This window comes from Arachis hypogaea, chromosome 18 (assembly GCF_003086295.3).
Source record: "Arachis hypogaea cultivar Tifrunner chromosome 18, arahy.Tifrunner.gnm2.J5K5, whole genome shotgun sequence".
Classification (NCBI taxonomy): domain Eukaryota; kingdom Viridiplantae; phylum Streptophyta; class Magnoliopsida; order Fabales; family Fabaceae; genus Arachis; species Arachis hypogaea.
Genome location: NC_092053.1, coordinates 101,113,679 through 101,125,258, shown reverse-complemented (window position 1 = coordinate 101,125,258; position 11,580 = coordinate 101,113,679). Strand labels below are relative to the sequence as shown.

The 11,580-nt window shown below is 38.2% G+C and overlaps 1 non-coding gene across 1 annotated transcript; it reads right to left on the bottom strand.

Moving 5' to 3' along the window:
• Window positions 1–4,917: 4,917 nt before the first annotated feature.
• Window positions 4,918–5,021, bottom strand: LOC112774034 (small nucleolar RNA R71). The gene has a single exon (XR_003188547.1). It is a non-coding gene; the product is annotated as a small nucleolar RNA R71 (small nucleolar RNA).
• Between the last annotated feature and the right edge of the window lie 6,559 nt (window positions 5,022–11,580).

The following is an 11,580-nucleotide window of genomic DNA, read 5'->3' as shown; positions in this document are numbered from 1 at the left end:
TAGTGCCACTAACGACTGGGTTAATGTGAATCAAAGAGGTTTTGGGATATTAGTGACCACGTTGGTGTCACTAACGTCTTCGAGCCAGGAAATTATAGATCACGTTACTCACACTAACGGCGTAACTAACGTGACTACTGCCTAACTCAAACTCCTCCAGCACGCTGAGCAAAGCCTAATGAGATTGTTAACTGCTTCAACTGAGCTCAAGGGCCCACATCCAGATACTTGCAGACTCAACTAAGGATCAGAGAAGTAGTATATATATGGGTAGTTTTGAACTAGAAAGGGTATTGGGACCTGGGGGATCCAGGATTGTAAACACCCAGAATTTACTCTGTACTTAGTTATACTTTCAATGCAATTTACATTTCCAATTTAAATTCCCAGAGCCATGATCAACTAAACCCACTTCATTGGGGTAGGAAGCTCTGCTGTAATTCAATGGATCAATCATAGTTCTTGTTATTCTTCTTCTTTTTATTCTCTTTGATTTGCTTGAAAGCTTTCGATCTTCATCTAATTGAGAAATTGTCTTGGAAGAGAAATCGTTCATACTTGGATTTCCTCAAAGCCTTGGAAGAGGAATGAGAAAATCATGCTAGAAATGCTTTCTCATGTTGGACTATATTGGGGGTTGGACGGATATAGTGACATATAATCCTCCTGGTACTTTGATCTAGAAAAACATGTGGTATAATCAGTGATTGTACTTCATCTCTTCCCATGAGCAATTAGATCAAGGAATTGGGCAATCATTCATAGCTTAGAGAGATTGAATTTCCAAGAAATTGGGATTCAATAACCTAAGATTGCCAAGAGATCAATGAGTTGCATGGATTGAGGAAGAGATGAGAATGAACTTGATCCGGAGAATGCAACATCTCCTGAATCCAATGAGCTTTCCCATTCTTATCTTCCCATTCTTTATATTTTGCTGTTTACTTTGATGTTCATTACCCCCATTCCTATTTACTTTTCTGTAATTTAGTTTCTGCCATTTACTTTTATGCAATTTACATTCAGCTATTTACCTTTCCGTCATTTACATTTCTTGTTATTTACGTTTTCCGCCATTTAAATTCTTCAATGCTCAATCTAATTCTATTTAGTTCAACTAGAACATTCCTCTGATTAAATTTGGTCAACCAATCAATCCCTGTGGGATTCGACCTCACTCTACTGTGAGTTTTTACTTGACAACTGATGAGCGGATAATTTATACGTTTTTTGGCATTGTTTTTACATAGTTTTTAGTATGATTTAGTTAGTTTTTAGTATACTTTTATTAGTTTTTAAATAAAAATCACATTTCTGGACTTTACTATGAGTTTGTGTGTTTTTCTGTAATTTCAGGTATTTTCTGGCTGAAATTGAGGGACTTGAGCAGATGCTGCTGGATTCTGACCTCCCTGCACTCAAAGTGGATTTTCTGGAGCTACAGAACTCCAAATGGCACGTTCTTAATTGAGTTGGAAAGTAGACATCCAGGGCTTTCCAGAAATATATAATAGTCCATACTTTGCCCGAGTTTAGACGACCCAAACTGGCGTTCAACGCCAGTTCCATGCTGCATTCTGGAGTTAAACGCCAGAAACAGGTTGCAAAGTAGAGTTAAACGCCAGAAACAGGTTACAAACTGGCGTTCAACTCCAAGAGAAGCCTCTACACATGTAAAGCTCAATGCTCAGCCCAAACACACACCAAGTGGGCCCCGGAAGTGGATTTCTGCATCATTTACTCATTTCTGTAAAACCTAGTAACTAGTTTAGCATAAATAGGACTTTTTACTATTGTATTTAGGGGAATCTTTGGATTATCTTTTTATCCTTTGATCACGTTTAGGGGGTTGGCCATTCGGCCATGCCTGGACCTTATCACTTATGTATTTTCAACGGTAGAGTTTCTACACTCCATAGATTAAGGTGTGGAGCTCTGCTGTTCCTCATGGATTAATACAAAGTACTACTATTTTTCTATTCAATTCAAGCTTATTCCTTCTCTAAGATATCCATTCGCACCCAAGAACATGATGAATGTGATGATTATGTGATGCTCATCATCATTCTCACCTATGAACGCGTGCCTGACAAACACTTCCGTTCTACATGCAAACAAGCTAGAATGAGTATCTCTTAGATATCTAATACAGAGGACCGAGTCCGAGATATTAGAATCTTCGTGGTATAAGTTAGAACCCATGGACGGCCATTCTTAAGATCTAGAAAGTCTAAACCTTGTCTGTGGTATTCCGAGTAGGATCTGGGAAGGGATGGCTGTGACGAGCTTCAAACTCGCGAGTGCTGGGCGTAGTGACAGACGCAAAAGGATAGTAAATCCTATTCCAGTATGATCGAGAACCGACAGATGATTAGCCATGCAGTGACAGCGCATTGGACCATTTTCACAGAGAGGATGAGATGTAGCCATTGACAATGGTGATGCCCTAGATAAAGCTTGCCATGGAAGGGAGTAGGAATGATTAGATGAAGACAGCAGGAAAGCAGAGGTTCAGAGGAACGAAAGGCATCTCTATACGCTTATCTGAAATTCTCACCAATGAATTACATAAGTATCTCTATCCTAGTTTATGTTTCATTTATCTTTTAATTATCAAAACTCTATAACCTTTTGAATCTGCCTGACTGAGATTTACAAGGTGACCATAGCTTGCTTCAAGCCGACAATCTCCGTGGGATCGACCTTTACTCACGTAAGGTTTATTACTTGGACGACCCAGTGCACTTGCTGGTTAGTTGTGCGAAGTTGTGACAAAGTGTGATTCACGTTTGAGAGCACCAAGCCATTGGCGCCATTGTTGAAGATCACGATTTCGCATACCAAGTTTTTGGCGCCGTTGCCGGGGATTGTTCGAGTTTGGACAACTGACGGTTCATCTTGTTGCTCAGATTAGGTAATTTTATTTTAATTTTAATCTTTTTTATTTCTTATTTTCGAAAATAATACAAAAAAAATTTTCTTTTTCATTTCTCCCAAAATATTTTTTGAAAAAAAAAAACCAAAAAAATCTTATAAAATTATAAAAAACCAAAAATTTTATGTTTCTTGTTTGAGTCTAGAGTCAAGTTTTAAGTTTGGTGTCAATTGCATCTTTTTAATTTTCTAGAAATTATTTTCGAAAATTTCATGCATTGCATTCTTTATGATCTTCAAGTTGTTCTTGGCCAGTCTTCTTGTTTGATCTTCATATTTTCTTGTTTTGTGTCTTTTGTTGTTTTTCATATGGATTTTTGCATTCATAGTGTCTAAACATGAAAAATCTCTAAGTTTGGTGTCTTGCATGTTTTTCTTTTCTAAAAAAATTTTCAAAAATAAGTCTTGATGTTCATCTTGATCTTCAAAGTGTTCTTGGTGTTCATCTTGACATTCATAGTGTTCTTGCATGCATCACATGTTTTGATCCAAAATTTTCATGCATTGAGTCTTTTTGATGTTTTTCTCTTTTATCATTAAAAATTCAAAAAATCAAAAAAATATCCTTCCCTTATTCTATCATAAAATTTCGAAAATTTGGGTTGACTTTTTCAAAATTTTTCAAAATTAGTTGTTTCTTATGAGTCAAATCAAATTTTCATTTTAAAAATTCTATCTTTTTCAAATCTTTTTTTTCAAAAATAAAATCTTTTTCAATTTTTCTTTCATATTTTCGAATATTTCAAATTAATTTTCAAAATATTTTTCTTATTTTTATTCCATATTTTCGAATTCAATGCTAACAATTAATGTGATTGATTCAAAAATATTAAGTTTGTTACTTGCCTAATAAGAAATGTTCAATCTTTAAATTTTAAAATCAAATCTTTTTGTTTCTTGTTAGTCAAGTAATCAACTTTAATTTTCAAAATCAAATCTTTTTAAATTTCTTTTTCAAAATAAATTTCAATCACATCTTTTTCAAAATCAATTTCAAAATCTTTTCTAACTTCTTATCTTTTCAAATTTGATTTTCAAATCTTTTTCAATTAACCACTTAACTCTTTGATTGATTCTTATTTTTTTCAAAACTACCTAACTAATTCTCTCTCTCTAATTTTCGAAAATCCTTTCCCTCTTTTTCAAAATTCCCCTTTTTTTACTAATTGTTTTAATTTTTAATTTAATGTGATTTCAATTTTAATTTTCGAAATTTAACTTTAAATTTTATTTTTTAATTTAATTAATTTTCGAAATTCCCTCTCTCTCATCTCCTTCTATTTATTTATTCATATACTAACACTTCTCCTCCACCCAAAAATTTGAACCCCATCCCCCTCTCTGTGTTCGAATTTTTCCTCTTCTCCTTCTTACATTCTTCTCTTCTTATACTTGCATAAGGAATCTCTATACTGTGACATAGATGATTCCATATTTTATTTTGTGTTCTCTTCTTTTTCATATGAGCAGGAACAAGGATAAGAATATTCTTGTTGGAGCCGATCCTGAACCTGAAAGGACTCTGAAGAGGAAGCTAAAGCTCAACTATCTGGAGAAAATCTGACAGAAAATTTCGAAAAGGAAGGAGACATGGCCGAAAATAATAACAATGCAAGGAAGATGCTTGGTGACTTTACTGCACCAAATTCCAATTTACATGGAAGAAGCATCTCAATCCCTGCCATTGGAGCAAACAACTTTGAGCTTAAACCTTAATTAGTTTCTCTGATGCAACAGAACTGCAAGTTTCATGGACTTCCATCCGAAGATCCTTTTCAGTTCTTAACTAAATTCTTGCAGATCTGTGATACTGTTAAGACCAATGGGGTTGATCCCGAGGTCTACAGGCTTATGCTTTTCCCGTTTGCTGTAAGAGACAGAGCTAGAGTATGGTTGGACTCTCAACCTAAAGATAGCCTGAACTCTTGGGATAAGTTGGTCACGGCTTTCTTAGCCAAGTTCTTTCCTCCTCAAAAGCTTAGCAAGCTTAGAGTGGATGTTCAAACCTTCAAACAAAAGGAAGGTGAGTCCCTCTATGAAGCTTGGGAGAGATACAAGGAACTGACCAAAAAGTATCATTCTGACATGCTTTCAGAATGGACCATCCTGGATATATTCTATGATGGTCTGTCTGAGCTATCAAAGATGTCATTGGACCACTCTGTAGGTGGATCCATTCACCTTAAGAAAACGCCTGCAGAAGCTCAAGAACTCATTGACATGGTTGCAAATAACCAGTTCATGTACACTTCTGAAAGGAATCCTGTGAGTAATGGGACGCCTATGAGGAAGGGAGTTCTTGAAATTGATACTCTGAATTCCATATTGGCTCAGAATAAAATATTGACTCAGCAAGTCAATATGATCTCTCAGAGTCTGAATGGATTGAAGGAATCATCCAACAGTACTAAAGAGGCATCTTCTGAAGAAGAAGCCTATGATCCTGAGAACCCTGCAATAGTAGAGGTGAATTACATGGGTGAACCCTATGGAAACACCTATAATCCCTCATGGAGGAATCATCCAAATTTCTCATGGAAGGATCAACAAAAGCCTCAACAAGGCTTTAATAATGATGGAAGAAACAGGTTTAGCAATAGCAAGCCTTTTCCATCATCCACTCAGAAACAGATAGAGAATTCTGAGCAGAATCCATCTAGCTTAGCAAATATAGTCTCTGATCTATCTAAGGCCACTTTAAGTTTCATGAATGAAACAAGGTCCTCAATCAGAAATTTGGAGGCACAAGTGGGCCAGCTGAGTAAAAGAGTCACTAAAACTCCTCCTAGTACTTTCCCAAGCAATACAGAAGAGAATCCAAAAAGAGAGTGCAAGGCCATTGATTTAACCATCATGGCCGAACCTACAAGGGAGGGAGAGGACGTGAATCCCAGTGAGGAAGACCTCCTGGGACGTCCAGTGACCAATAAGGAGTTTCCCTCTAAGGAACCAAAGGAATCTGAGGGTCATCTAGAGACCATAGAGATTCCATTGAACCTCCTTCTACCCTTCATGAGCTCTGATGAGTATTCTTATTCTGAAGAAAATGAAGATGTTACTGAAGAGCAAGTTGCCAAGTACCTTGGTGCAATCATGAAGCTGAATGCCAAGTTATTTGGTAATGAGACTTGGGAAGATGAACCTCCCTTACTCATCAATGAACTGAGTGATTTGGATCAACTGACATTGCCTCAGAAGAAACAGAATCCTGGAAAGTTCTTAATACCTTGTACCATAGGCACCATGACCTTTGAGAAGGCTCTATGTGACCTTGGGTCAGGGATAAACCTCATGCCACTTTCTGTAATGGAGAAACTAGGAATCTTTGAGGTGCAAGCTGCCAGAATCTCATTAGAGATGGCAGACAACTCAAGAAAACAGGCTTATGGACTAGTAGAGGATGTGCTAGTAAAGGTTGAAGGCCTTTACATCCCTGTTGATTTCATAATCCTAGACATTGGGAAGGAAGAGGATGAATCCATCATCCTTGGAAGACCCTTCCTAGCCACAACAAGAGCTATGATTGATGTGGACAGAGGAGAGTTGGTCCTTCAACTGAATGAGGACAACCTTGTGTTTAAAATTCTAGGATCTCCTTCTGTAACCATGGAGCGGAAGCATGAAGAGCTTCTCTCACTGTAGAGTTAACCAAAGCTCCTACAGTCAAACTCTAAGTTTGGTTTTGGGAGGCCACAACCAAACACTAAGTTTGGTGTTGAACCCCCACATTCAAACTCTAAGTTTGGTGTTAGGAGGTTTCAACCTTGCTCTGATTATCTGTGAGGCTCCATGAGAGCTCACTGTCAAGCTATTGACATTAAAGAAGCGCTTGTTGGGAGGCAACCCAATGTTATCTAATTATATTTATTTATTTTCTATTGTTATTTCGTGTTTTATTAGGTTGATAATCATGTGGAGTCACAAAAACTACTGAAAAAATCAAAAACAGAATGAAAAACAGCATTAAAAATAGCACACCCTGGAGGAGAGGCATGCTGGCGTTAAACGCCAGAAACAAGCATCTGTCTGGCGTTTAACGCCAGAAACAAGCACCAAGCTGGCGTTTAACGCCAGAACCAAGCATCTATCTGGCGTTAAACGCCAGAAACAAGCTACATTTGGGCGTTTAACGCCAGAAACAGGCAGCAGTCTGGCGTTAAACGCCAGGATTGCACAACAAGGGCGTTTTACACGCCTAATTGGGGCAGGGATGTTAAGTCCTTGACCCCACTTGATCTGTGGACCACACAGGATCCCCTCAGGATCTGTGGACCCTACAGGATCCGCACTTTTTCTTCTCTCCTCTTCACACCTTTTCATAACTCTCTTCCCCAAAATACCCTTCACCAATCAACTCAATCACTCTTCTCCATCACCTCTTCACCACTCACATCCATCCTCTCTTCCCCAAAAACCCCACCTACCTTCCAAATTCAAACTATTTTCCCTCCCAAACCTAACCCTAATGGCCAAACCTTAACCCTCCCCCCACTCCTATATAAACCCCTCATTCTTTTTTTATTTTCACACAACACAAACCTCTCTTCTCCCCCTTGGCCGAAACAACCTCTCTCTCCCTTTCCTCCATTTCTCTTCTTCTCCTTCTTCTTTCTTTCTTCTTTTGCTTGGGGACGAGCAAACATTTTAAGTTTGGTGTGGTAAAAGCATAGCTTTTTGTTTTTCCATAACCATTTATGGCACCTAAGGCCAGAGAAACCTCTAGAAAGAGGAAAGGGAAGGCAATTATTTCCACCTCTGAGTCATGGAAGATGGAGAGATTCATCTCAAAGGTCCATCAAGACCACTTCTATGAAGTTGTGGCCAAGAAGAAAGTGATCCCTGAGGTTCCTTTCAAGCTCAAAAAGAATGAGTATCCAGAGATCCGACATGAGATCTGAAGAAGAGGTTGGGAAATCCTCACAACCCCATTTAACAAGTCGGGATCTTAATGGTTCAAGAGTTCTATGCAAATGCATGGATCACTAGGAACCATGATCAAAGTGCGAACCCAAATCCAAAGCATTGGCTTACCATGGTTCGGGGGAAATACTTAGATTTCAGCCGGAAAATGTAAGGCTGGTGTTCAACTTGCCAATGATGGAAGAGAACGCACGCCCCTACACAAGAAGGGTCAACTTTGATCAAAGATTGGACCAAGTCCTCATAGACATATGTGAGGAAGGAGCTCAATGGAAAATTAACTCAAGAGGCAAGCCGGTTCAACTAAGAAGGCATGACCTCAAACCAGTGGCTAGGGGATGGCTATAGTTCATTCAACGCTCAATCATTCCTACTAGTAACCGGTCTGAAGTTACTATAGACCGGGCCATCATGATCCATAGTATCATGATTGGAGAGGAGGTGGAAGTTCATGAGATTATACCTCAAGAACTTTACAAGGTGGCTGACAAGTCCTCCACTTGGGCAAGGTTAGCCTTTCCTCACCTCATATGCCACCTCTGCAATTCGGCTGAAATTGACATAGAGGGAGACATCCTCATTGAAGAGGATAAGCCCATGACTAAGAAAAGGATGGAGCAAACAAGAGATCATGGACCTCAACATGAGCATGAGGAGATTCCTCACCATGAAATCCCTGAGAAGCCTCAAGGGATGCACTTTCCTTCACAGAATTATTGGGAGCAAATCAACACCTCCCTAGGAGAATTAAGTTTCAATATGGGACAACTAAGGGTGGAGCACCAAGAGCATTCCATCATCCTCCATGAAATTAGAGAAGATCAAAGAGCTATGAGGGAGGAGCAACAAAGACAAGGAAGAGACATAGAGGAGCTCAAAAGCACCATTGGTTCTTCAAGAAGAGGAAGACGCCACCCTCACTAAGGTGGACTCATTCCTTAATCTCCTTGTCTATTTATTTTCTGTTTTCAGTTTCCATGCTTCATGTTTAATTATGTTTGTGTCTTTACTATATGATCATTAGTGTCTAACTGTCTATGCCTTAAAGTTATGAATATGAATCCATCACCTTTCTTAAATGAAAACTGTTCTAAAAACAAAAGAACAAGAAGTACATGGTTTCGAATTCATCCTTGAAACTAGTTTAATTATTTTGATGTGGTGGCAATACTTTTTATTTTCTGAATGTATGTTTGAACAGTGCATATGTCTTGTGAAGTTGATGTTTATGAATGTTAAATATGTTGGCTCTTGAAGAATAAGGGAAAAGGAGAAATGTTATTTGATAATCTGAAAAATCATAAAAATGATTCTTGAAGCAAGAAAAAGCAGTGAATACAAAAGCTTGCAGAAAATAAAATAGCGAAAAAAAAGAAAGAAAAAGAAAAAAAAGCAAGCAGAAAAAGCCAAAAGCTCTTTAAACCAAAAGGCAAGAGCAAAAAGCCAATAGCCCTTAAAACCAAAAGGCAAGGGTAATAAAAAGGATCCAAGGCTTTGAGCATCAGTGGATAGGAAGGCCTAAAGGAATAAAATCCTGGCCTAAGCGGCTAAACCAAGCTGTCCCTAACCATGTGCTTGTGGCGTGAAGGTGTCAAGTGAAAACTTGAGACTGAGCGGTTAAAGTCGAGGTCCAAAGCAAAAAAAGAGTGTGCTTAAGAACGCTGGACACCTCTAATTGGGGACTTTAGCAAAGCTGAGTCACAATCTGAAATGGTTCACCCTGTTATGTGTCTGTGGCATTTATGTATCCGGTGGTAATACTGGAAAATAAAGTGCTTAGGGCCACGGCCAAGACTCATAAAGTAGCTGTGTTCAAGAATCAACATACTGATAATTTATACGCTTTTTGGCATTGTTTTTACATAGTTTTTAGTATGATTTAGTTAGTTTTTAGTATATTTTTATTAGTTTTTAAATAAAAATCACATTTCTGGACTTTACTATGAGTTTGTGTATTTTTCTATGATTTCAGGTATTTTCTGGCTGAAATTGAGGGACTTGAGCAAAAATCAGATTCAGAGGTTGAAGAAGGACTGTAGATGCTGCTGGATTCTGACCTCCCTGCACTCAAAGTGGATTTTCTAGAGCTACAAAACTCCAAATGGTGAGTTCTCAATTGCGTTGGAAAGTAGACATCCAGGGCTTTCCAGAAATATATAATAGTCCATACTTTGCTCAAGGATTGATGACGTAAACTGGCGTTCAATGCCAGTTCCATGTTGCATTCTGGCGTTAAACGCCAGAAACAGGTTACAAGTTGGAGTTAAACGTCAGAAACAGGTTACAACCTGGGGTTTAACTCTAGAAATAGCCTAGGCACGTGTAAAGCTCAAGTCTCAGCCCCAGCACACACCAAGTGGGCCCCAGAAGTGGATCTCTGCACTATCTATCTTAGTTTACTCATTTTTTGTAAACCTAGGTTACTAGTTTAGTATTTAAACAACTTTTAGAGATTTATTTTGCACCTCATGACATTTTTAGATCTGAACTTTGTACTCGTTGACGGCATGAGTCTCTAAACTCCATTGTTGGGGGTGAGGAGCTCTGCTGTGTCTCGATGAATTAATGCAATTATTTCTGTTTTCTATTCAAACACGCTTGTTTCTATTTAAGATGTTCATTCGCACTCCAATATGATGAATGTGATGATCCGTGACACTCATCACCATTCTCAATCTATGAACGTGTGCCTCACAACCACTCCCATTCTACTTTCGATTGAATGAGTATCTCTTGGATTCCTTAATCAGAATCTTCGTGGTATAAGCTAGAATCCATTGGCAGCATTCTTAAGAATCTGGAAAGTCTAAACCTTGTCTGTGGTATTCCGAGTAGGATTCAGGGATTGAATGACTGTGACGAGATTCAAACTCACAAGGGTTGGGCGTAGTGACAGACGCAAAAGGATCAATGGATCCTATTCCAGCATGAGTGAGAACCGACAGATGATTAGCCGTGTGGTGATAGCGCACCTGGACCATTTTCACTGAGAGGACGGATGGTAGCCATTGACAATGGTGATCCACCAACACACAGCTTACCATAGGAGGAACCTTGCGTGTGTGAAGAAGAAGACAGGGGGAAAGCAGAGATTCAGAAGACAAAGCATCTCCAGAACTCCAACATATTCTCCATTACTGCATAACAAGTATTTATTTCATGCTCTTTTATTTTTTGCAATTCAAACTGATAATCATAATTAATCTCCTGACTAAGATTTACAAGGTAACCATTGATTGCTTCAAGCCAACAATCTCCGTGGGATCGACCCTTACTCACGTAAGGTATTACTTGGACGACCTAGTGCCCTTGCTGGTTAGTTGTGCGGAGTTGTGAAAAGTGTGAATCACAATTTCGTGCACCAAGTTTTTGGCAGGGGTGGGTTTCGAAAATTATTTGAAAAAGATATGATAGAAAAAGTGATTTGGAAAAGATAAGTATGATAGGAAAAGATGTGATTTAAAATTGAAAAGATATGAAAGATATTTGAAAAAGATAAATCTGGATTTTGAAAAAGATGATGTGAAGATTTGAAAAAGATATTGATGAGTTGAAAAGATTTTAGAAGGAAAAGAGATAGATTTGTTTTGAAAAGGATTTGAAAATAATTTGAAGAGGAAAAAGGGTTTATGAATTAAGATACATTTGATATCTTTTGAAAAAGGATTTGAAAAAATTAGGATTTGTAACATGTTTGTGCAAGAAATCATGAATTGAAACATAAAA